We start from the raw sequence: 25,455 nt of genomic DNA, 5'->3' as shown, positions 1-25,455 counted from the left end.
AAAGAGAAGTATGTAACAATTGTTGTATTTAATCCTTTCTGGGAATCATTAATTCTCTATATGTGATATAAACCCAATCCACTTCCTGTACTTATCAGGTTCTACAGCAGCTGCTCCTTTCGTCCATGTAAAAGACACTGAGACCTGGAAGAAAAACAAAGTTACTGTATTCGAAGATGGGCACTAAGAAGAGTCTTTCTTTTCCAGACAAAATAGGGAGGAGTCAGGCCATCAAAAGGGAGGCTGGGGGCGGGAAAAGCCGGCTACCATCCAGGAAGTAGAACGGAGAATGCCATAGAGTAAAATAACTGCCAAGAGAGTGCAGAGTCGACCCCGGGACTCAACAGCAAGGAGAGGACTGCAAACTACACCCTGGGGGAAGACGTTGGGAATTTCAGTGATGCCGCCCCAGCCGAGGACAGCCCCAATACCTGGAGCAAAGGGTGGTAGACACCGCCAGGAAAAGCTTAGGTGCCCGCTACAACTTCAGAAAGAGGTGGTTCTGTTGTGAGTGATTGTGGAGAGGAGTGAAACCAGGACCTGATACAAAGAGAGGGTGATTTGATTTTGTGGGGGTTTGGTTTTGGTTGTATACGTATGGTATTATTATCCCCATAGTCATGCATTTGTATATCTGAGCACAACGACCAGAACCCGAAAGATAAACATGAATGGATGCTCTAATTCATGATGAGAGGGGAAAGCAGGGTCACTGGCCACAAAGTTATCGCCCCTAGCTTTCTGTAACTCCTGGCTACAAACTAACATTTTGTGGTACATCTTGAAGACCCTAAGGAGGAGAAGGGAAGTCAGCATTACCACCAGCTGTCACCTCAGTAGGAACACGCTCACCTAGCAGCACTACCTTCGAATCAGAATCCTCTATTTAAATGCCCATCTTTTTTATACATATATTTCAAATAAAAAAAACATCATATGTGAATCAGAGAAGCCAACTAAGTTGTATTTCTGCCCATCCCTCTTACTCTGCTACTGACTTAGGGACTAATTTAGATGGTGGCAGGCTCCCTGTTTGTCCATCAGAGATAGGGAGTAAGTAACTCCGTCACTCTGACAAAGGTGCTGCACTCAAATTGAGAAATGACCACCAAATAGGTGGCCATTGCTTAAAGCATTGACAGGTACCACCAAGCTCCTGTTAATGGTTTGTGAAGATTAGTGCAGAGCCCTATCAACATGACGGACCCTTGTCCCAAACTGGTTCCTTTTTTCATTTTCAAAAACAAAATCCAGAATCAGGATTTTATTTTTGAAAATAAAAAAGAAAATGTTCCTCTCGTCATCGAAGTAATCTCTCATGATGAGGGGAGCATTTAGCAGTTTTCACTGCCCTTATTGCCAGGTTTTTCCTGGTAGTGACGGGCAGTGAAAACTGACCTCTAATTCTGGTTGTCAAAATCAAGTGAGCTAAATTAGAGGTCTGCCTCTGATGGCTCTTACTTCATCCTGCCATCGGAAGTGTTGAATCATGCTGGAGAAGGATTAGTTTCCACTGTGATTAAACTTATGGTCCCCTGCATCTAAATGAATGGTCAGGCCTTTATCTTTATGCTGTGTATACTCTGATGCCATTGCAATGGAGTATGCGTACCACCAAGATATAAATCAGGCCCTCAGCCCTTTGTAGACTCATTGCAAATTTCTTCACTTCACAAAGGCAGCAAAAAACAGATTCCATTGGCACAAAAATCATGGTACAGTATTGCCTTTCTCTTTGTATTGCCCACTTGGCTCTTCATTCATATTTTCCACTGTCATGCTTTAGGAGAAAGATATCTTATCTTGCCCCTATACTCTCTCTTTGTCTTCTTCTCTATCTATATCCTGCTCCCCTTTTCTTATATTTGGTACATTCCATGTAGTGAAGTGGATTTAAAATGTTGAGGTTTGGACAGTTGGCCCTGTGAGGTGAGACTGAGGTCACTGCTAGAGAATAATAACAAAAATGTTTTAGTTACTAACTTACCTTAGTATCTTTTCTTCACTGGCGACGAGGATTGGATAATGTGCAGAGAGCAGTTAAGTGTCCTCACCCCTGTGGATTTGATATGTTGTTGTTCCTGTTCATCGAGGAGCCTTATATCATTGAAGAGCCACCAGCACGGATTTGGACAGTACAGGAGCATTCTTGCCTGATGATTATTGGATTGTGTGTCCCTGTTCAGGTTTGGAGAAATTTATGAGAATATTTTTGCTCATCATGATATACTGACTACATATATTGTTTAGCTCCTGGACATTGCATCTCTTACCACCTCGTCTTTATGGCCAGTTTGGTGCACTGGTGCCATTGCTGAGATGCTTGTGCTATGTTATGGATTTTGTCAGCAGCAATAATGAACTATTGTTGGGCACTGTGATTTTCTGCCTTCTCTACCATATTATTTCAAATTGTGAACATACATTTTAGAATTATAATAGCAAATATTTTAGTTTAATTTACAGTTGCATTCCTATTATTGAAGCATGGATGCTGCTAGTATGAATCAGCCTCCGCCATTTTTAAATGACATAGGTGAATCTGATCTACCCTGGGAGAAATGGATTAAGGTATTTGAAACCTGATTGATTACAATAGAGGACGAGAAATGTAGCTTAGTGTGCAAACGACATATTTTGCTTCATAACTTGGGCCTACAACGAATGAAATCTTTTGATGATTTTCCAAGCCTTTCATGGACTCAAGATAGGGAAGCGGGAAAACCCTAACTGGAAGTTTATCAGTTAACATTAAACAAATTAAAGAATTATTTCAAGCAAAAAATAAATGTGGATTTAGAGAGACATACATTTTTTGTAGGGTTCAGGGTAAGAATTATAAAGTGTTGTATTATATTGCTGTGCTGAGAGGATTATCAGCCACTTATGAGGTTGACTGTAAATCCTGGTTTACAAGAAGCTATAGACATAGCAAAAAGTTTAGAGAATACAGTAATATGTATTACCTAAATAAATTGATGTTTACTGATGCTAGAAATAAAGATAATATCAACAACCTTACAGAAGGTAACAAAATAATGAAAGTTAAAGAAAATTATTTTCAAAAAACAAAAGTTATGCTGACAAATTAAAATGCTTCAGATGTGGTGATGCAAATCACTTGGTCAATAACCTCAAGTTCTTCTGCTAAAGGAGTAATCTATAGAAAATACAATAAGCGGGGACATTATATAAAGATATGCAAAAGCATGGATATAAAAAGCATAAATATGGTTAACCCAGTATTGCAAAACAATGAAGAAGTTAGCAAAATAATCTTCCAGGTCAAACCAATAGAAAAACAAGATACAATTGACTATCCCACTTGTGATGTGGCTTCAGTTGGTATTCTCTTCAAAGTCTTTGCTGACTTCTACTCTCCTTATACACTGATTGATTATAAAACAGTTCTTAAAACAGACCAGGGGGTTACAGTCGTGATCTCATTACCTTAGTAGGTATGCTAACAATTCAAATCTATTTTAATGACAGGCACAGTGTTGGTAAAGTATTCATAACCACATGTGGCTCAAATCTTTTAGGATGGAAACATCAAAAAGATTTAGGACTAAAACTAGGTCACAACAATGATGAGTAGGTTTCAACAGCAGAGAGGTTAGTTATTGGATTGGAACTGTTGAATTCATTTTGTGGGGTATTTTCTGAAAGGTAAAGTTTACTAAAGGATTTTGGGCACATAATTAAAGTTAAGCACAACTCTATTCCCACTGCTCATAAAACATATTCCATTCCATTCCTTCTGAGAGATCCTCTAAGAAGGAAGTAGATAAACTAGAAGAGCCAGGAATAATTCAAAAAGTAGAACGTTCAGAATGATTATCAGCTATTGTCATATGTACAAAAAACAATTCTAATAATATAAATCAAAACATTTGGGTAGACAGGCATCCATTACCTAGAATTAATAAAATACTAAAGTACCATAAATAGTTCTAAACGTTTTTGTGTCTTGGATTAATCCTCTGCATATCATCCAGTTGCACTCCATCAGGAATCAATCAATCAAATTTTTTATTTGGTACAAATACTATTACCATACAAGATCATAAAATATATCACAATTAAAAATAACATTTAAAAAACAATGGGAATAAAACAGTCAGATCAGTTCTAAAAATGTGTTGCAATACAATGTTTTTCCTAAGATGCATAGCACCCCAAATGTAAAGTGAGTGCAGAACTAAAACATGCAAAGGGGTTCTCAAGAGCAAATATATGATGTGCCACAATTTTAAAATCCCTGATATTTTGAGCAAGAAAGATTGGTTTTAAATAACGTTTTCTCAAACCTACATAAAAACTGCAAAATAAAGTGATGTGTGCTTTGTATGAATACACCATAACATGGACAGGGGGTCAAAAATGTAGGGCATTTAATCATATCAGGAAAGGCAACCAGGTGATGAGCAGTGCCCAACCACAATCTGGTTAGGACTTAACAGTGTTGCCCGTTGGTTACCCACATAAGACACGATTGGCACCAAACTGGCAGATTACTCAATAAATATATTTTAACTTTTTGCTTCCTGTATTCTTCCTGCATCCTACTCTCTTATCTATAAAATTCATAAAGGAGGCATTGATTACACTCTTCTCAATAGAAAGGCTACTTCCAGGGTCTCTCAGCATAGGTAGATCAAACAATAAGGAGTCATTCAAATAGGTCAACAGCGGAATCTTGACAGTGTAGTCTAAGGCAAGGCAGTGTAAGAAAGACTTTGTAAAACTGGTTTAATCATTTGGCCAGATAGACTGCCATATTAATAAAGATTTCAAAGCTAAAATCTCCTCTAGGTAACACAGATCAGTTTCCCTGTGAACTAAAAAAGTAGATGAAGAGCTAGGTACACACAACAAACGTTTGAGGGAACAAGTCTCCTCTGTCTGGAGGGATTTACTGGATGTGTAACCCCACAGTCCTCCCTCCTAGGTGGCAGTTGACACACTTCTTGCTTTATATATATATATATCAACCATCACCTTGATTGGCTGACAATCGACTTTATGTGAGAACATAAATACTTCCTTGCACATTCGATTCAATTCAGACTGAGTGTTTGAGATTTGTTGCACCCATAATTCTATGTTAGAGAATACAATCCCTAGATGGCAAAAGAAGTCTACACTAGCAATCGGAGAACCTTCTATGTAAAGAAAGGACTTGCTATTGTGCGCCTTATTTCCATAGACCATCGTAAATGTTTTTTCCTTGTTTATTTTCAGTCTTCTAGATACCATGAAATATCTGAAGGTATCCACTAATTTTTGTAGGCAAACTGGCATCCTGGATAACAAGACGGCATCATCATTGTACAATAATATTGGTAAGAGAACGGACCTTGAGAGTGGGAGCAGTGGCTTGCAAAAAAACATATATGTCACCCCTAAGAGAGAAAAATTATGAGTAATTGCACTTCTGTTAGAGTGGATCTTGGGAAATTAATGAAAGAGTTCCGTCTGAAAAAAAGTTTTCATTATGTATGTCAATACAGTTTGAAATGACTACCTTTTACGTGGTGCTCCCACAGATTTTTTCATCAGTACCCAATATTTCCTGAGCCCTTTTTGTTGGCATTAGGACTCTCCGCATTTTGCTAAACAGTGGGAAAGTACTTGTGCTATTCCTTCCAAGTATTATAAAATGAGTATATCCCTGATCAGAACATTTAATTTACTTATAAGTCCCTAGTATATGGTATTACCTGTACCCAGGATCTGTAAATTAAATGCAACTAATGGACTGCAGCACTCATTTTGCCACCTGCTAAAGTAGAACTGTAAAACACATCTCAGACCTGGAACTGTTGTCTTTGAGTGAAGTTTTAAGCTGACATTTTGGCCTGGCAAAATAAAAATTTTGCCAGGTCTAAACTTTTCTTTGTAATACGTATAAATCACCCTTAAGGTAGGCTATAAAGGCTCATAGAGCACGGTGCATGGTACTTAAAAGGCAGCATTGAGTACTTGAGTTTTTGACATGTCCTGGCAGTGAAAACCCCCCAAAGAAATGTTTTACTGCAGCAAGACTAAATATACGACTGGATGGCTGAGCCCAAATTCCCCCCTGGTGATTTGATTGAATAGGCGAGGGCAGAAGAGTCCCACATGAAAATAGAGAACAGAGATGAGAAACGGGCAGATGACTTGATTTCCCGGGTGACTATGGTACATAACCTGATAGAGCTTCAGGTTGATATCTCTTCGGGAACTGAGGCCGATGTGAACCGGGAGGACACACCTAACAAACCTGACTTGAGTGTTGCAGTGGATGGGAGGGGGCACACCAGAAGGGGGATGAGACAGGGCCCAATGCAATGACTGTGGTAATATATGAAAGCGCACCTTAGCATCCCTGGGAGTCCGCTTACACCACCGACTGAGCACTTGATGGAGTACTGGTGGGAGACGGGTTGTATTATCTGTTGATTACCTTGGTATGCTTTTTTTCTGCAACAGTATGCTGTACTGTACCTTGCTGTATTTGAAGCTTTGCTCTCAAGTCCTGTGCTATAATTTTTGTAAGGGGGTGCAATTCACTTGGTTTGTATCCTAACCCACACTCCCACCTGTACTTTCTTGTGCAATGTACTATACAGAAATGCAAATAAAACCTTTTTTTTTTAAAGACGAACAATACAATATACTAACACTGGGTTACCTTTTAACACTTAATAAATGATAACAACTATCTGAAGAAGGAAGACTGAACATCCTTGGTGTGTTCCCAGAACCCCATAAGTGACTCTAAGGGTCAGTTAGCTGAACTGCTGTTTGAGTTAGAGGGACACAACAAGCTGCCAGTAGCCTGTCCTGATATCCAGGTGACCAGGCCTGTTAGACCAGACCTGGTCCCCTCTTCTGGCCTCTGTGGGAGTGAGTCCTGAACCCCAAAGTAAGCCTCCCTGCTCAACTGAAGGTTTCACTGGATCTGATGTAGTGCAGAACGATGCAGGGCCTTGCATCACAACTCCGTGCAGCTCTGGATCCATGGTTCCTAGATCTGACGCAGACTCTTGCATTGCAGGACTGCGTAACCCCCCACACCAAGGACAAAAGGTAAAACTCCCAGTAGACCTCAACTCGTCCCGTACGCAACTGGTGCCCCATGGTTGTTGGACTGAGCTTGTGACCGTGCAACCAGATAGCCGCTTTTGGTGCTTTGTGCCTTTTGGTGCTATGCTTGCCTTAAAATTTAATAATTCATAACTCTGGTACAGCTGATTAGATTTTTGTCATTTTGGTGTCATTGTATTTATTAAAGTTAACTCTATGTTTCTAAATTGGTGTGCCATCTTTATTGTGTTGTGTTTTCACTTTGTTCTGTTTGAATGTTGTATACATACATAACACATTGACTCGATGTTGAGCCTGACTGCTTTGTGCCAAACCTCCAGAGGTTTAAGCACAGGTTTATGTATTGACTTTTTTGATTAATCCTTACATGGAAAGTGGTTGATACTTGGATGGGTCTCGCATCCCTTTCAATTAATAACCCTGACACCAAGAACGTGGTGAAAACATGTGATGTGATGTTCAGGGGTGTAACGAAGCCGAGAAAATCTGTTTAGGGATGAAAGATCTGATCTGTTTAGTTTTTATCCACCCACACTGAGTGTGAGATTGGTAAACAAAGAATAGAAACCACAGGTGTTTGACAGTTCTTTGAGCAGTGGGTTCTGGGGGCAGAGGAGACCATTCTTCTATTGTCGGTCCACATGGCTAAGGTGAAATAGGAGGCTTTTATTCCACATATAGTTGGTATTGAATAGTTTTCTGAAGGTTTTACCAGATGTTTGTGTAAAGTCGGTAATGGACTTGAATGTGAGAATTCAGGTGAACATGCTTTTACATTTTGGTTTACGTATGAGTCATGTTAGAAAGGTATGGGGAGTGCCGCAGGGCTCCTCACTGAGTCCTCTCCTATTTAATGTTTATTTTTCCCCTTTGGCTGCGTTAATCTCCCAGACAGGAATTAAGATGACATTTTACGCAGATGACATCCAGCTCCTTTTCTCCTACGATGACTCCAACCTGACCACCTTCGACCCCCTGAAAAACTGTCTCCGAGACATTGCTCGTTGGATGGATGACAACTTTCTGAGACTGAATGCTGGAAAGACCGAGGTTCTTTTTTTTAATCAATCCTCTCCTCCTGCTTCGAACCTCTGATGGCCGGTGGATTTAAGCCCCGCTCCCCTTCCCAAGGAATCAGTAAGAATCTGGGCGTCAGATGGGACACGTGTCTCTCTCTCCATAGCCAAGTCCATTCGGTCTCTGCAGCCTGTTTCTCAAAAATCAAGATGATAAAAAAACTCATCAATTACTTACCCAGTGATACCGAAAAACATGCGTTCAGGCTTTAATTACTTCCCACCTGGAATATGCTAATGGTTTATACCTTGGATTATCCACAGGCCTCTGCTACAGACTGCAAATAGTTCAAAACGCCGCTGCCTGGCTAGTCTGTGGCATTTCTCTCCGAGAACATATCACACCCCATCTGCGTAAGCTACATTGGCTGCCAGTCTACAAAAGGGTCGAGTTCAAAGCACTGACTCTGGCTCATCGTTGCACAAAAGGACGTGGTTCGGCATATCTCTCATCGTGCCTTCGCCCCTACAATAATTTCCGAAATCTTCGTTCTAATTCCAAGCTTCTACTTGTAACTCCTAGATTTAAAAAAGTTCGGTCAGGTGGCAGAACTTTCCAAGTATGCGCTTCCTTTCGGTGGAATAAACTTCGGCCCTCTCTGCGCATGATTCAGAAAGAACTGCCATTTCGTAAAGCGCTTAGAACTTTTCTTTTTGGTTAATCGCCCCCTCTGACAAGATCTAGTATCCTGAGCATTAGCGCCGGGACACCCCGTTGGGGTAGCTGCGCGTTTTACAAAATACACAAATAAATAAATATGGGCATTAGGTGTTAAAGATAGATGGCACTATGGAACACGCATGAACCAATGTAGTCATGAAAGCAAGGGCCCTTTGGTGAATAGAGATATGTGAGAAAAATGAAGCTGAATGCTGGTTATCTTGCTGCACCAAAACTGTGTCGATTTCCATGAGCAACAGACATCACTTATTGAATTTAAAATGCTTGCATTTTGTTTATTACATACAGGTTGCTATGCAAAAATCTGACCCTTTCCAAGTGTGTAGAAGGTGTCACAATACTCATTTCCATCATGAAGCATGGAGTTGATAAAGTCTTGCTTGATTATTGGTTTGCACATGCTAGTGTGTTTATCTGAGATAATCGACTATACAGTCCTTACTTCACCAGTTTATGAGCTGATGGGATATATTAAAGAAATTCATAAAACGGTCATGAGGTTGGCTGCTTTAGTGCTTTTGTTAGCTAGGCAGATCGGATAAGTTAGCGACCTTCCTTAATGTCTGGTTTCGTGCTTGGGCACTTTTGTTAGGTAGGCTGCAAAATGTTTTGAATTGGATGAGAAGCCAGTGCCTCTGAAATGGACTGGTGCAGGACCTGGCTCTTTGCAATGAAAAGGCAGAAACACTTGCTAGCTTTTAGCCTATCTAATCATGCCCACAGGATATCTGGGGTCCATAACGGCCTTATCTATGTTCGAAGGCTAGGGTCGACTAAGCATCGTCCTTCCACTCTTAATTTATGTTTATTAATATTATTGTTGATGGTATTATTATCAATATTTTTGTATTTCTCCATTATTTTTTAATAGCACTTACAAATAGACCAGAACTACTGCTTGTAAGGTGAAGATGATGGAAGAAGTACGGCTAACCAGATTTGTGCAAATATATCATTCTGTTGTTAATTACAATTTACGACTATTGATCAAACATACTCCCATATTATAATCTAGGAACCATTGCACTCATGTTACTTGTAATATATGGGCTCTTCAGGAGATATATTATAATCGATAGTTGAGATATTATTCTGTATGTGTTGAGCCTTATAGAATGGGTAATATGGATCAAAGCCTTGAACACTAATAAACCAGATTGCTAGGCTGCAGAGCTCATCTTCACTGGTTGCACACAACAACAATAAAACTAATCCGATGATACTGCATAACTGCACCCTTAGAAAGAGGTAAGGCCTTGTCCTTCTTTGCCATCATTCTTCAGGACTATCATTCTCTCCAGCTAAGATTGGCTCCCACACTCCTGACCTTCAGGGAAAAGCTCAAGACCCTCCTCTAGTCAATTCACTCTTGACTTCACCACCCCAGAACATCCCTACCTTTAGAACAAAACCTGTATTTAGACACTTTATACCACTTATCTATACATCCCTCCGTGCATCTGTAAACCACATGCCCAATATATCTCTGTGATATAGCAAGTGCTTTATTTTCCTGCAGTGCTCTGTTTCTCCCACTAAAGAAAGAACTATAAAACACTGCACTCCATCACAACAAATATCGAGATTATGAACTTAAAGAGCTCTGGTCTACACCCTGTCAGTGCAGGTAATGAGCACATAAAATAAATAAAGACTCCATTGTGTGTGGTTATAGTTAGGACCTAGTTACCACAGGATATTGATTTTTTATTTTTTGTTTACTAATAACTCACCTCTTTCCGTCAAGCGGGGGCTGAGAAAAAGGAGGTTTTTTTAGAGCGCTACCAACAAAACAACTGAATTGAATTACACCAATTTTAACAGAAAGCTAGATCTTTAACCAAAGTTTATTTTTTGGGATTTGGTGTAAACCCATTCAGGAATTTTAAAGAAATGAAGGTTCAAATTATAAAGATATCTGGATGCTTGGTGTTGAAAGGTGAAAGTATTATGGAGTATGGTGGGGTGCCTTACCATGTAATACTAGCACAATGCACAAATATGAACCCCGGGTACTCTCTAAGTAGACCATCTCTCAGTTTTGGTAGAGATGGTCTACTTAGAGAGTACCACCATCATGTCTGGGGTTAAAAAGCACAGTGTTTGACACCAAACATGAAAGGAACTAGCTGGGCCATCAAGGAATCGACATATAGGCAATGCCCATATGCCAACCCATTTCATCCGATGAAATGCTGGTCACTTGTAGGAGAATTTCGTTTATAATTGAACTGCAGGAGAAGTATATGCTTGCACATACACTCCCACACATATAATATAATGCACCCTCCCTTTTGGGCTATATGAGGCCTACATTAGGGGTGACTGGCATATATTAAATGCAGTGAGGACACGTGGTGTTTGCAGGGTCAAATTCGATCAGGCAAGCTGACATGGAAGACCGGCAGACTTCGATTTTACTCATGACATTCAGGGTTGCAAAAGACATGCTGCAGCACTGGTACCTCTTTTACATCTCTGCTCTGGGTACCACCCGTACAATACACTAGGTCCTTACAGGGGTGTAAAAGTGCTTGTCAATTGGGTATATCAATTCACATTTAAAGGTTGAGGGAAAGACCACTGGTGCTGGGCCTCATTAGCAGGACCAACACACTTTCAGATAAATTACCACAGCAGCAAACAATGGGGGGATGACCAACCAAAAAGGGCACTCTAGAACACTTGGATATGCCGGACTCTTGCAGGGCTCAACCTCAAATAATAGAGCTGTATGATAGGCCAAGGAGGCTTTTTTTCACATCAGCCACCTTGGTCCTGCAAGAGGCTTCCGTGAGTCTGGCTGGCCCTTACACTCTGATTGGCTGGCTGCAACATGAATAGAAATGTTGCAGCCGCCATTAGAGGACACAGAGATTTGATTCCCGTTATGGGTTTAGACTCTACACCAAGGGGATATGTTTGAGCCATGTCATATGCATGATAGTGGTTCTGGCCCATAGCAAAGTGGTTACATAATTCAATGTGTGATTTTAAATAAGGGAAAAGTGTTAGGTAAGTAGAAGCATGGCACATTATTCTCTATTACAGGGTTAGTGATAAGTATTTGAGCAGCAATACAGTACAGGCCAGATTGATTTCATTTGTTTGTGTGGGTGGCAGCCTATTTTGCTAATTCAATAAGAGATATTGAAATATTGGAATTAAAATACAATCATCGGAGTGGTATGCTTCCTTCTGCTTGCTACATTTGAAGCAAATATAGAAGTTATATTAAATGAACGCAAAGGGGTTATATTTAATAATGTCTAACCAAACGTGAAGTACGTTTTTAAAATAATAAATCTCAATAGGCCAACATAAATGTCCATTGTGTCTGTTTTGTTTACAGCATCGATAAGCAGGAGCTGTTCTTTGCTAAGATGGCAATGACAGGACCTGAAGACAGAGAGACAAGACACTTGTGAGTATGGCTGACCACACGTGGTCAACCCTGGCAGGCAAAGACTGCATAGGAGTATGTAACAACTTCTAGCATCATGGACCCATCTCTGAATGCCTGAAGTTTATCTGGTAAACAATAGGGTAGCTAGTGTGTCCTAGGTATTAGCGTAAGGAAGGAAATGGGCCTCCTACCTGCTTTTTGTAATATAGAATACGACAATAGTCAGGGTCCAGTGAGACCCTCGTGAGCCCAGACCCCGGTACTACTGCACCGGCTGCACTATTTACGCCACTTCTGGTGATACAGTAGATGGTGGGGGAGAGGCGAGGAAAGGCAAGCTCCTACCGACTTTTCATAATGGACACTGCACTCAAATGGGTCCAGTGTTACAAGGTTTTACGCAGTCATCCCCTGGGGAGTTGGCTCGTGCAGTACCCAGAATACTTCAAGAGGTTTCTGAGCTTTTCGCCGGGAGTGTCAACTTGAGTAAATATATGCCCCATGGGTGCTATCGCTGTAGGCAGCTGGTCAGAGTAAATAGACCACAATTGCAGTAAGGGCAGTTGGCTTATGCACCATGCATTATTTCAAAGCATCTAAAGTAAGAGGTATTGCTGACACCACTGCCCTCATGGGAGCGATAGGCAGATTAACCTTCCACTCTGGTGAACAGCCACACAGAGAGGGCAGAACTCTGGGGTACAGCCTTCGCCTTCAGGTGCTGTACATGGTGCGGGCGGAATGCTAGTCGGGTGTTCGCATCTGACCTACAGTATTTGTAGCACCTTATCAGGGGCACTAAGCTCTAGGTAAATGCGCACACGAAGATGAGCTGATATTGGGAGTTTGTCCTTTCTCTAGCAGATGTTAGTCCCTGAACGCCTTACTACAGGACTTGCACCGCAATCACAAGGGAGACGAGGCCCAGAGATGACAATATGTCTTAACTCCTCATAGGGTGGAGGAGGCATTGAACTTTTTGTGCTAATGTTCTCCTGTGGATGCCGGAAAGAGGCACCTCACTGCATGTGAAGGGATGATCCCTACGATGCACCTTATTAAAGAAACAATGACTCCCCCGGTTTGCATAGTTCCCGCCAATTGCCCATAAAAAGTAAGGGGTAGGGGCTTAGAAGTCAATAATGTGTATTACGTGGCACATAACTCATTTTGGTTTCCCTGGGCGTGAGATGGCAGGGGAGAGTTTGCTGTAGCCTTGTGCAACACAGTTTGCAAATTCGACAATTTTATTATTTAGCTGATTCAGGTCAGGACTCGGTTGGGCATGAGGAAATCATTCCATCAAGTGGTATGTCTTCATTATGGTGTCGTTGCGGGAGAGAGTACAATCGTTCAGTAAATCTGAAGGAGAAATTAAGAAAACAAATCAGATCCGTGCCATTTTGTTTCAGTTTAGGCTAGAAAATCTTGGGATGCACTCTCGCCCGGGACAGGGTCACGTAGGCCAAGGGATCCAAGAATGTTAATAGTCAACAGAGAGCTGTTAACAGCTGTAAAGGATGTATGGTTACTTAAAGTGCAGCCTGGGCAACACCATTATCTCCTCAAATTGTGTTGTATGATCTTGGGAAACAAAGAACTTCAAAGGTAGAAAGCAACAGTATGATGCAGTTGGAGGGACCATATTTCTGGTCATGGCCCCACAAGACTGGACAAACCAGTAAATTAACAGTAACCTGGAGAATGTACCAGGTTACATAGGAAATGCAAAACAATTATTCTGTCATGTCTCAAGAGTAAATTCATTCTTTGGAATGAATGCATTAAAAAGTGTGAGCTCTTCTGAGTCATCTTGTCATCACCAACCTGGGGCACTGCAGTCTACCGACATAAGGAGCAGGTTGGAAACAACATGGTTTAAACCACCAGTGTTGTGAATGAAGTCAATGTATGTGATTCCACGGATCATAGGCCTGAGACACGGGTTGGTCAGTTTGCATTGTCTGCATTTCCCAGTGCATAATGTGTCCTTTTGTGGAGAGAACGGTCAACTACAGCACCTATATAAGGCAAAAGTTATTATCGCAGTTAATAGACATAGGTAAGAGATTGTAGGTGGAAGTCAGAAAACCAATTCAAAAAGAGGTTTCACCAATCTCGCACAAGTGAACAAGATTACAATGCCCAGCCTACATCACCTGTTGGATGAATCAAATATAGTAAAATGTTTCAAGTCCATATAACTTTATTTCGGTCATTGTGACCATAAAAGTGCATACAGTACATGAAAAATTAAAACAAGATGTTGGTGGCCGGGCAAGATGGCCGGCTAGATGAGTTTTGCCTCGGCTCCCTCTCCGCGCAACAATCCCGTGCTCTTAAGAGCACTATATATCTCCAAATTGGCCACATGAAATTCCTACCTGATGTGGAGCCGTAGAACAAGAACAGGTATATTGCGGAGTGGAATAGACACCCCAGTGGGCTGTGTTGAGGTCCTGGAGCACGGCAGAGGAGCATCGCAAGATGGTGGCCACCACCTGCGGTAGGAGGAGAGACTGCTGACCATGGGATGCTCCCTCAAGGTGGCCGCATGAGAACATGAGCGCTCACCCCCTTGTCTAGACCCCAGCGGGAGCAACAGTCGGACTGCAGCGTGCCGCTCGTAGAGGAGCGGAGATCTGGAGCTGCAGAGGAGTAAAACCGAAAAATGGTGACCGCCATATAAGAAGAGATGAGGTGCCATTAAGCAAATGCAGTAACTCGGTTTGGTCTGGACTGATCGGGGGAACCCACCCCCTCTTTTATAAGCTTGCAGCACTGGTGACCAGAGCGCAGCCAGCCGCATTGGACTGAGATTTGCCTGGTGGCTAGACTGTGGTGCACTGCGGCGGCGGCCTACCACGAGGGAGGTCACCCTCCTAAGGACCGGGAGGCATTAAAGTGACCCACAGTGATTTAAATGGTGGCGAGGGCCCCCCAGAACATGAGAGATCAGATAGCTCCTGGACATCGGCGGCAATCCAGGGACATGCCTGACGTGTCTGACTTTAACATGGCGGCCAGAGTCACTTCACAACCCTAATCTACACAAGGGATTTTTCTTTTTCTGAGGCGCCCCCCTGACAAACCCACTTACCCAGCTGTAGCAGCCATGAGGTGAGGATGGCAGTGCTTTATGCCCCATATGCAGATGTGCCACTTCAAAAAGCGCCACACGTGGGGATAGGGTGCTCCACAATTCCCCCCTAGAGACTGTTGCTGATATTGATCTGGTGTGCCGATGGGCTGAAGGATACTGTGATCAGGCCAAGATCCTAGCTTAACCCGAGGAAGGGGGTGGCGACCACTGCTTGCGACCAGCATGACGCACGTAGACACAAGGAGATCACTGTGGATGCACCTATTCCACCGAAGAAGACGCCTGCTAAAGTCTCCAACTTTTTCTCCCAGCTGAGAAACAACAACTACCGGCGCACGGTGACTCCATAGACACCATGGCGCTTACAAGAGATGATTCAATGGCATCCCTACGGGAGTTCAAGACTGAACTATGAGCGGAGCTTAATCAGGACATTAAAACCTCCATTGAGCAACTCAAATCGGACCTGACTACGTGGGTGGCCACGCTCCAGCAAGATGTGAACTCGGTAGGCATGAGGATGGATTTAAAGACCCAAACCCAAGACCTAGACAAGCGGTCCGCAGAAACTCAAGAACAGGTGCATGAGCTTCAGAAGCAACTACAGCTCGCACTGTTGAAGTCAGAAGACCTGGAGAACAGGGCCCGGTGAGAAAATATTCATAGCTGGGACATGGAGAAAGTAGCAGAGGGGCAAAATCTGAAGGCCATCCTTGAGGGTGTCTTCGCAGAAATCCTCAGCCCACAGCAACTCAATATTAAGTTGGAGTGTGCGCACCGGGTAGGGGGAAAGTCTACCGGAGATCAACCGTGGCCACGTGATATCCTCGCAAAGTTCCACTCCTTCAAAGTAAAAGAAGCTGTACTACTAGAGGCTCTGACAAAGAGTAACGTCTCCTTCCTGGGATTTTGATGTAACGTGTACCAATTTTTGGCACCTGCGACACTGGCGAGAAGGCAACATTTCCTGCCGATCACCTCGATGCTCCGAGACGAGCGTGAAAAGTACAGATGGACGTACCCGTTCGGACTGAGTTTTGAATATCAGAATAAGGTGAGCCACGTCGTTGAGTTCGAGGAAGTTCTATGGGTGTTGTGTCTCACCCCTGGAGATGCAGGGAACACACAAGAAGCTTCGGAGGGAACGGACCGAGAAACCCAAAGGAAACGACAGTGGAGCACAAGTCTGAAGGGAGGGTATAAATGACCAACGCCACATATGGGGACTGCACCCACACTGCTGACGAGCAAATGCTGCAATAGCCTGCATAGATGGGGGAACCTCATTGAGACAATGCACTCTCAGGGACATTATGAGAGACCAGGCCCGCCGGAGGTGGCTGAACATCCTCACACACGCACCGCAAGAACTATTATTTTTGGAGGGTGCTGTGTATCTCCCAGCTAGGAGGTTTTCACATGGACAACACAATCTCTGGGGACATTAGCCGAAGCCCTGATGGAGGGATGCCGGTGAAGGGCATCATCAGACCAATAAGCGATGGAGATCTTCTTCTTTCTTCTTGGGAATCCGGGAGGGGGGAGCGGGCAGGGACTCCGCTTGAGTCACCCTCCAACATGCCCAGTCTACTGGTGTTCCACTCCGCGAAGTTTCAGTTTTCAGCCGATACAACTGGTTGTTGGTATTGTTGGGGTTTTATTTTCTGTTTTGGGTGAGAGGGGGGGAGTGGGCTTGGTGTTGGCTTACAGGGCAGAGTGCGACAACACACATTCCAACACATGAGGGTAATATGGCCGGAAGGGTCACTAGCCAGAGTTCATAGGCTTGATGCAATATTTGCGAACTCAGCAGTCAGTGAGGTGGGGTGGGGGGCTTGATGTACAGTCATGGTGATCTCCATTGCATCATGGAACGTTAAAGGCCTAAACTCGTCACTCAAGCGGCTAAAAATCTGGAAATACCTTACCGACCATCGTTTTGAGATAGTGGCTCTTCAAGGCGCACACTTACAAAGGAAGGAGGAATTGAGGCTCTGCCACAGAAAAATATCCCCTTAGTTACCGCTCCTCTTCCACCACTAAACATTGGGGGTTGCCCTACTGTTCCACAGCTTGGTTAAATTCCACCTGGCGGCTATTAAATCTGATAAGGAAGGCCGGATGGTTACGGTAAATGGTACACTCAGAGGGAGATTGTGCACTTTTATTGTAGTTTACATACCCAATATGGGCAGAAACGCCTTTTTATCCACACTCCTAGACCAGACTGGAGAGCTAGATTGTACCCACACTCACAGACCAATGGTCAGCACCTTTCCCACAGGTGTTAAACAAACACTAAACGCTCTTGGCCTTTGAGATGTCTGGTGCACGCTTTACCCCACGACTAGGGACTACACGTTTTTTCCCACTTGCATCACACCTATTCCAGACTTGATTATATTTTTAGCAGCCAAAGTTTGCTGAGGTCCCTTCAGGCGGCAAAAATTCTGCCCCTCTCGATCTTGGATCACTGCCCAGTTTTGATCTATCTTAGCTGGAGACACATCACATCCGGTCTTCCCAAGAGGTATTTCCTGGTGTCTCTCACACGGGATAAACTGCTCCGGGAAGAGCTGAGGGGAGCAATTAGGGAATTTCTTGAGCTGAACACGCCCCAAGATAACTCAGCCTTCAACAACTGGGACGCTTTTAAAGTGGTTATTAGGGGAAAATGCTTAGAACTCAACGCTACCCTGAACAAGCAAAGTGCGCGAGAGAGGGAGGGGTTAGAAGCGGAATTGGAAAAGGCCGAAAAGGACTGTTAGACCTGACACCATTGGCATGGGTCTACCTTCCATTTTTTCTGTCCCCTCATGTGTTTTTACTGGTGTTAGATGCTTTGGACGCTGTGCCACTGCTGTCCAGTGCCACAGTGCAAGTGATACTTACTGTAAATGTATGTACTAATTGGTGATTCCATGATTGACTATTTGGTTTACTTATCAGAACCTAGTACAGTGCACCAGGAGTGCCCAGAGCTTGTAATCCAAATGCTGCTGATGGGCTTGCAGCACTGGTTGTGCCACCCACAGCAGCAGCTTTGTAAAATATGTCTAAGGTCTGCCATTGCAAGGCCTGTGTGCAGTCTTGTACTGCCATGCTGACTGGGCAAGTGCACCCACTTGCCAGTCCCTACACCTTCCCTTTCTTCATATCAGACACCCCTATGGTAAGCCCAATGGCAGGGTGCGTTGTAAGGACATGTCCTGGTGTGTGTGGCATGTCCTAATAGTGAATTACAGCCATTTTCGTTTTTCACTATTGCAAGGCTCCCTGTTCTCCATAGGCCAGAATGGGCTGTTAGGTTATTACATTCTATAATCCTAACTGACTCAGAGAACATGGTAGAAATTCGAATTTAGTATGCCTGAACTCAGAATGATGAAATACATATTTTAGTGAAGTTGGTTTTAACATTATGTGTTTGAAAAATACCACTTTTAGAAAGTAGGTATTTACTTGCCTAAAGTTTCAAGCCTGCCTCTGCTAGGTTGTGTATTCCTTTGTCTGAAGTTTGTGAGTGACAGGGCTGGGGGTTCCAGGAGACAGAATGAGTCATCCCAGTGGTGAATAGGGAGATCTGCATCTAGATGGGAGGGAGGAGTTGCACCTGGACCTTGAATAGGGCTGTACCTACCCTCCGCAATGCTGGCTCCACCTCCTGGGGTGCGGCTGATATCTCTGCCCTGCACATTGAAATCAGAGAAGGAATCCTGTCAACAAAGTGCTCCAAGGCTGTGCTTTCCTCCACAATGCAGGCTCCACCGCATGTGGGGCATCTGATGGTTCTGCCCTGCACTGTGAAAGGAAAGAAGGAGTCATGTACACAGAGTGCTTCAGAACTGGTTTGAACTGGGCAAATGCCCCTCTGCCCTCAGAAGACAAAGGATTTTGGGGTATGAATATTGGGACCCTGATCCCAAAAATTTGATCACTTTTGGACTACAAAAAGAAACCTTTGCTCAGGAGAGGAACCTGAAGAAACTGAGGAGAGACTATCGCTAAGCTGAAGTGCTGCTTTGGGGATTGGCCTGCAGTGGTTGCCTGACTGCCAAAGAAAGGAGAAAGAACTTTGTGTGCTTTATTTTCAACTTGTACAGGATCTCCAAGGGCTTGGAACAGAGCTTTCCTCCTGCTGAAGTCTCAGGGACAACAGACTTCACCCACTAGTTCCCCAAGAGTCTTCCTGAAGTGCCTGCAGCTGTGCTAGACTTTGTGGAGGATTTGCATGTGGCAAGGAGCTGGAAGGGTGACTCAAGATCAAGAAGCGTGTTGCCGAACTGCCGCTGCCGCATCACAACACAAAGCACCCTGCATCACTGGAGAAGAGAATCGACGTCAAAGCAGATGGTGACGCATCACCGGAAAGCTTTTCGCAGGAGAGAAGGATCGACATTGCATCAGACACCGCCGCTTCTCTGTGAAGCGTGTCGCAGGGCCTGTCATGGCTCTTCGCCAGAGAAGAGGATCGACGTCGCAGCAGACACCGCTGTATCACCGGGAAGAGTGTTGCAGGGTCTGTCGCGGCTCGCATCGTTGTGGAAGCAACTCGCATCGCCAGGAGAGAGGATTGACATCGCCGCAGACACAGCCGCATCCCTGGGAAGCTTGTCGCAGGGCCTGTCGCGGCTCGCATCGTGTAAAGTACCTCGCATCGCCGGAGAAGAGGACCGACGTCGCAGCTGATGCTGCCGCATCACCAGGAAGCGTGTTGCATCAAGGAGAGAGCGCCATCTTTATTTCTTTGCACCAGAATTTTCGCCGCATTTTCATTGCTGCAACATTTCTGTTGTGAAAGCGCAATGCATCTTAAGGTACATTGAAGCAAAGTGCCGCATCTTAAGAACTAAACAAAACTAATGTAAAACTACCAACTTAAGTATAGTATTGTGGATTTTTGTCGTTTGTGGTCTTTTGATAAGTCTATATAAAGAATACTTATTTTTGATACAAAACCTGTGTTGTGTCCATCTGTAGTGTAGTCACTTGATTACGATATGTGTTTACAAATGCTTTACACACTGCCTCGGAGATAAGCCTGTCTGCTTGTGCCAAGCTACCAAGGGGGTGAGCAGGGGTTATTTTAGGAGTGTACCCCCTTACCCTGACTAGAGGCAAGGGTCCCTATTTTTCACAAGTACCTACCTGTGCCAACTAGAGAACCCCAAAACCAACATTGGTGGTCAGCGGCGAGGATTCTGGACTTGCATTTGTGACTCATGTAGAGTGATTGATGAACACTACTTAGTGAGTGCAGACCAAAACACGACCACATACTTTTTGTGTGATTTTTTGGGGGGATTTTCTATTCTTGATGCCAAATTCAACTACCATGCAGAAAGCAGCACCCGTAGCATCTGTTGATCTTGATTGGGAAGAGGAGAGGCTAGAATGCTACACTGTTAACCAGCTCAAGCACTTCTGCAGAAGATTTAAAGTTTCTATGACTGGTATCTCCAGAAAGGAGGATTTCCAAAAGGCACTGAGGGCCTGGTTTGAAGCAAGGAATACCCCTGAGGAAGGGGCTGATAATGCAGATGACATCTGCTTATCTGGACCGGCAATCCATCACAACTATCATGCTTCCACAATTGGCTTAACCAAAGAACCCCTGGCATTCAATTCATGCTGTAGTCAGATGATCAACAGAACGATTTCCTGGACATAACCATCTTTGCAGACGATGATGAACTGCAGACGACACTATATTGTAAACCGTCTGAAAGCAACTCTCTCCTCGAATATGATAGCCATCACCCAAGGGGCCTGCGAGATAATCTGCCTTTCGGCCAGCTCCTGCGCATCCGCAGGAACTGCTCCATGAAGCACAATTACATGACGGAGTCCCAAGAACTAACAAACCGCCTATTGGAACGAGGCTACCCCACAAGGTTGATCAAGAAAGTCAGGAAGAGGGCATGGTTCAGCCCACGCAAAACCTTACTGAAACCAAGAGATAGAGTCAACGCGGCCAATCAGAGGATGATTTGTGTTACAACTTTTTCAACCAGAAGTAACGCTATCAAGAAAGTCATAAATAAACATTGGTCTCGTTTACGATGACTTACAGCAGGCCGGCCTACCCCTACATTCATAAAAAAGGGCAAAGAGCATCAAGGACCACATTGTTTGCTCTTTTCGTGAACCTCTTGAACCAGTAACTGTCCTACCTATGTGGAACCTACCGCCAATTGTGGTCCTCCACAGATGCGTAGGATGCAAGGCTTGCGCCACTACGATTCAGTCTAAAGAATTCAAACACAACCAGCATACGATTGCCCTTAAGTCCTGCACAAACTGAAGTACCATGCATGTCATTTATTTGATCAGATGCCCCTGTGGCTTGATATACATTGGACAGACTCAACAAAAAATCAAAGTGAGGATCCTTCAGCACTGCAGTCGGATACGCGGTGAGGTACCTGAGGCACTGCTTGTAGAACATTTCAAAAGAGTGGGGCATGGCCCTGAAAGTTTTCAATTGATTGTCCTGGAAAAAGCTACCTTAGACCAAGGGGTGGCAACATTGGCACGATATTGAACATTCGAGAATCCAAATGGATGTCAATCTTTGACTCAATAAACAACAAACTGAATGAGTTGGACAGTAACCATGCACAGTTAGCAACACTCTGACAATAGAAAGGGCTTTTTTTAGTTCCTCTTTTTCCACCCATCTCATGAGGGCCCCACACTCACTGCCATTGTTGTAATTTTCAATGCATCCCCTGTGTGGCCATTCAGTACTCACCGGACACAGGTCCTTGTTTGCAAATCCGATATAATCCATCCCCTTCCGCACAAATGTTGCCTTATGGAGGCCTGAACCCACTCCTGTAATAGGTGCCCTAATTAACATCTGATGTATTTCTGACGTCTTTACCCTCATGCTCTAGAGGCACGCATCGCTTTGTAATTCTTACATGCTTATTAGCGCTTACATGCAGATGTCAGATGGACGCTTTTTACCCTCGAGTTCGAGAGGTATGCGCCAACATGGTTATTTTCTTTTTACGCCTTGCATATGATCTCTTGCATAAGTTGCGCTGATTAGTTAATATTGTCACTATTGTATGTGGGGCACAACTGATGTGGACGCTGCTTCTCTTTTCCTTCAATAATAATTTTGAAACTAACTTTCTTTCCCCATTTGCTCCTGAAACTTAATTCCATCCAGTCACTAACTGATATTTAGGCTTTCTACACTGCCTGTCCACGCATCCAGCGTGAGACCGTGCGCACACCGTGCATCTCCCGGCTTCATTAATGCAGCTCGCAAACTCTGCGGCCTTCTGCCCTTCGGGAGAACGACTTCCACCTCAAACGCCGAATGTGATCGCGCCATCAGGTAATTTGTGCTCTGCGACCAGTCCCGCTTAGAAAACCGATCCAGTTTTTCATTTGTTATGGTATGTTATGTTATTTTTATTTGTATCGCGCACAGCTGCCCCAGCAAAGGGGCGTCCTGGCGCTTTGACAAGGTCAACACAACACAACACCACAAAATACCAGAGGGACCAAAGAAGACAGCAAGGGAGCTAAACAAATAAAATGGTTTTGATGGCCTGTCTGAACTGAAGAAGATTGTCCATAGCTCGAACATGTACTGGGAGAGAGTTCCACCAATTTGCTACTAGGACTCGGAAGGAGCGGCCACCCGCTCTACTAAGTCTAAAACGCGGAACCACAGCCAAGTTTTGACCTAAGGATCTGAGGGCTCGCGAGGGGACATACGGTGTTAACAAATTCTCCAAGATTTGGGGAGATATACCCTTAAGAATTTTAAACGCCAGGCATAACACCTTGAATTTGATCCTTTGATGTACAGGAAGCCAATGAAGTGAGTGTAAAGACTTAGCGACCGAACTACGCATAGGTAGACCCTTTACTACTCTGGCTGCAGCATTCTGGACTCGCTGCAGTCGAGAGAGTTCGGATTGGTTGATCCCAGCCAGAAGTGAGTTGGCATAATCCAGCCGAGACAGCACTGATGCTTGAACCACCAACTGCCTGGTGGGAGCATTGAAGAATTTAAGGATTGGCCTGAGTCCTCTAATAATGCCATAGCAGGAAGCTGCCACCTTCTTGGTATGGCAGATGAAACCGAGGGACGGATCAAGCCATACCCCCAGATTCTTTATCTCCGATACTGGAGACGGAGTCACACCCAATTCAGAAGGCCACCACTTGTCATCCCACAGGGCCGCCTGCTTGCCGACCACCATGATCTTGGTCTTCTTGGTATTCAACTGGAGACAGTTGGTATTCATCCAGTTGGCCACTGCCTGTAATCCGTCACAGAACCTGAGGGCCTCAGTATCTGAGTCCCCACTCAGCGTGACCGCCAGCTGCGTGTCGTCAGCATAAGGGACCATCGTCAGGCCCCACTGCTTGACGACCGCTGCCAGCGGCCTCACATAGAGGTTAAATAGAGTGGGACTCAGCGATGATCCTTGTGGGACCCCCAGGTCTAGCGGATGGATTTTCGATTTACCGGGCGGGATCGTGACCTGGAATGACCTGTCAACAAGGACAGATCGAAACCAGCACAGGGCGGAGCCTGTAACCCCCACCTCCTTAAGTCGTTGAAGCAAAATCCTGTGCGAGACCGTGTCGAACGTGGCACTAAGATCTAATAGCAACAGTGCCGCCGTTCGACCCGCATCAAGCACAGAACTTAGTTTGGGTTTGTTCTTGTAACGTTGATCTCCTGCGTGTTCCTTCACTTCTTAGATACAGCTGACCTTTCTGGCGGCATAGAAGTGTATGATAACGTGACAGGGACCTTGGATTCTTCCCGGCCCCCGTGAGTTTTAGCGGCACTGTGCCTGCTCTCATTAAATGTGTCATTTTTGTAGTTCTACAGGTGCATTTCCTAAGGTTCATAAGCCTCCTTCTTTGAATGTCTTTAAGATCCATTTAATGCCTATTGTCATTCTCCCTGGAATGGAACCTTCTGGCCACCTAACCATCCTTAATTCAAGATAAATGCCTACTTTTGACAACTCCGCAATTTTTAAACTCGTTACCTCCCTCCCCCCAAGAGTTAATCACTCGTTTTATTCTACATTTTAGGTTACCTTGCCCCGCTACCCCACCCCAGTCCTGATGAAGACCCCCTTTTTAAGGTTACAAGGATACCTAGCTTACATTTGGGGTCGAAACATCGACAACCTACCCACTTTGCAGCTTGCACAACAACCAGAGGACTTACACATAGGGGCTTGGAGCATGGTTTTCTGCCTTATACTTAAAGAGCATTCACTCTTTTCATGCAACTGGCTCTATGTTGAAGCCAGCGTTTATTGTTTATTGATATAGGTCTCATGACCCCCACTTTAACCCTCCAACCCTTCACGAACCTATGCACTTATTCTCACAAACACCCCTCCCTTCCCATACGAACTGGGGCACAAATGTTGTTTCTGAGTAAATAATGCAATTTTTGTGTGATATACTGAGCTCGTAGGCACATTGTGATTAAATAAAAATGTTCCTTATAAGTGTATGACTTTTTGTTTGTGTTATGTTTCTTACATCAATTATTTCACTCTGCCTTTAAATATACTGTGTACTGGGACCCCTCCTCATATGTACCGAGAATGTAGATGAGAAGCTGCAAGGGCTATTCGGTCCAGGGGGAAGAAAGTAGTCTCCCCAGCAGGTAGCAGTGTTTCTGCCAGAGGACTGTCTCCAGAAGAGCTTAAGGACAGGAAAGAGAGCAGTTTGCATGAAATGGAGCTGACCAAGCTCAAGTTAAATGGGAAGTTGGAATTTGAAATGCAAACTAGAAAGTTAGCCATAGAGGAAAAGAAATTGCAGTTTGAACATGAAAAGGTTTTGAGGGAGTTCGAATTAGAGCCCAGATCTTAGAGAATACTCCTTCTGGTGGCAGTACACCATCAGTGCCTGTGGAAGCTAGGGTGTATAATTCCAAAGATGTGGTGAAAGAGTTTTATAAAAATGATGATATTGGGCAGTGGTTCAGAGCCTATGAGTTTGCAATGTCTTCCCACCGGGTCCCTGACAAAGATTGGGGAGCAGGCTTGTGGGGAAGATTACTTAGTGAGGGGTGGGATACCCTGGTAGA

This window comes from Lissotriton vulgaris, chromosome 3_1, assembly GCF_964263255.1.
Source record: "Lissotriton vulgaris chromosome 3_1, aLisVul1.2, whole genome shotgun sequence".
Lineage (NCBI taxonomy): Eukaryota > Metazoa > Chordata > Amphibia > Caudata > Salamandridae > Lissotriton > Lissotriton vulgaris.
Note: the sequence above shows the minus strand (reverse complement) of the source record.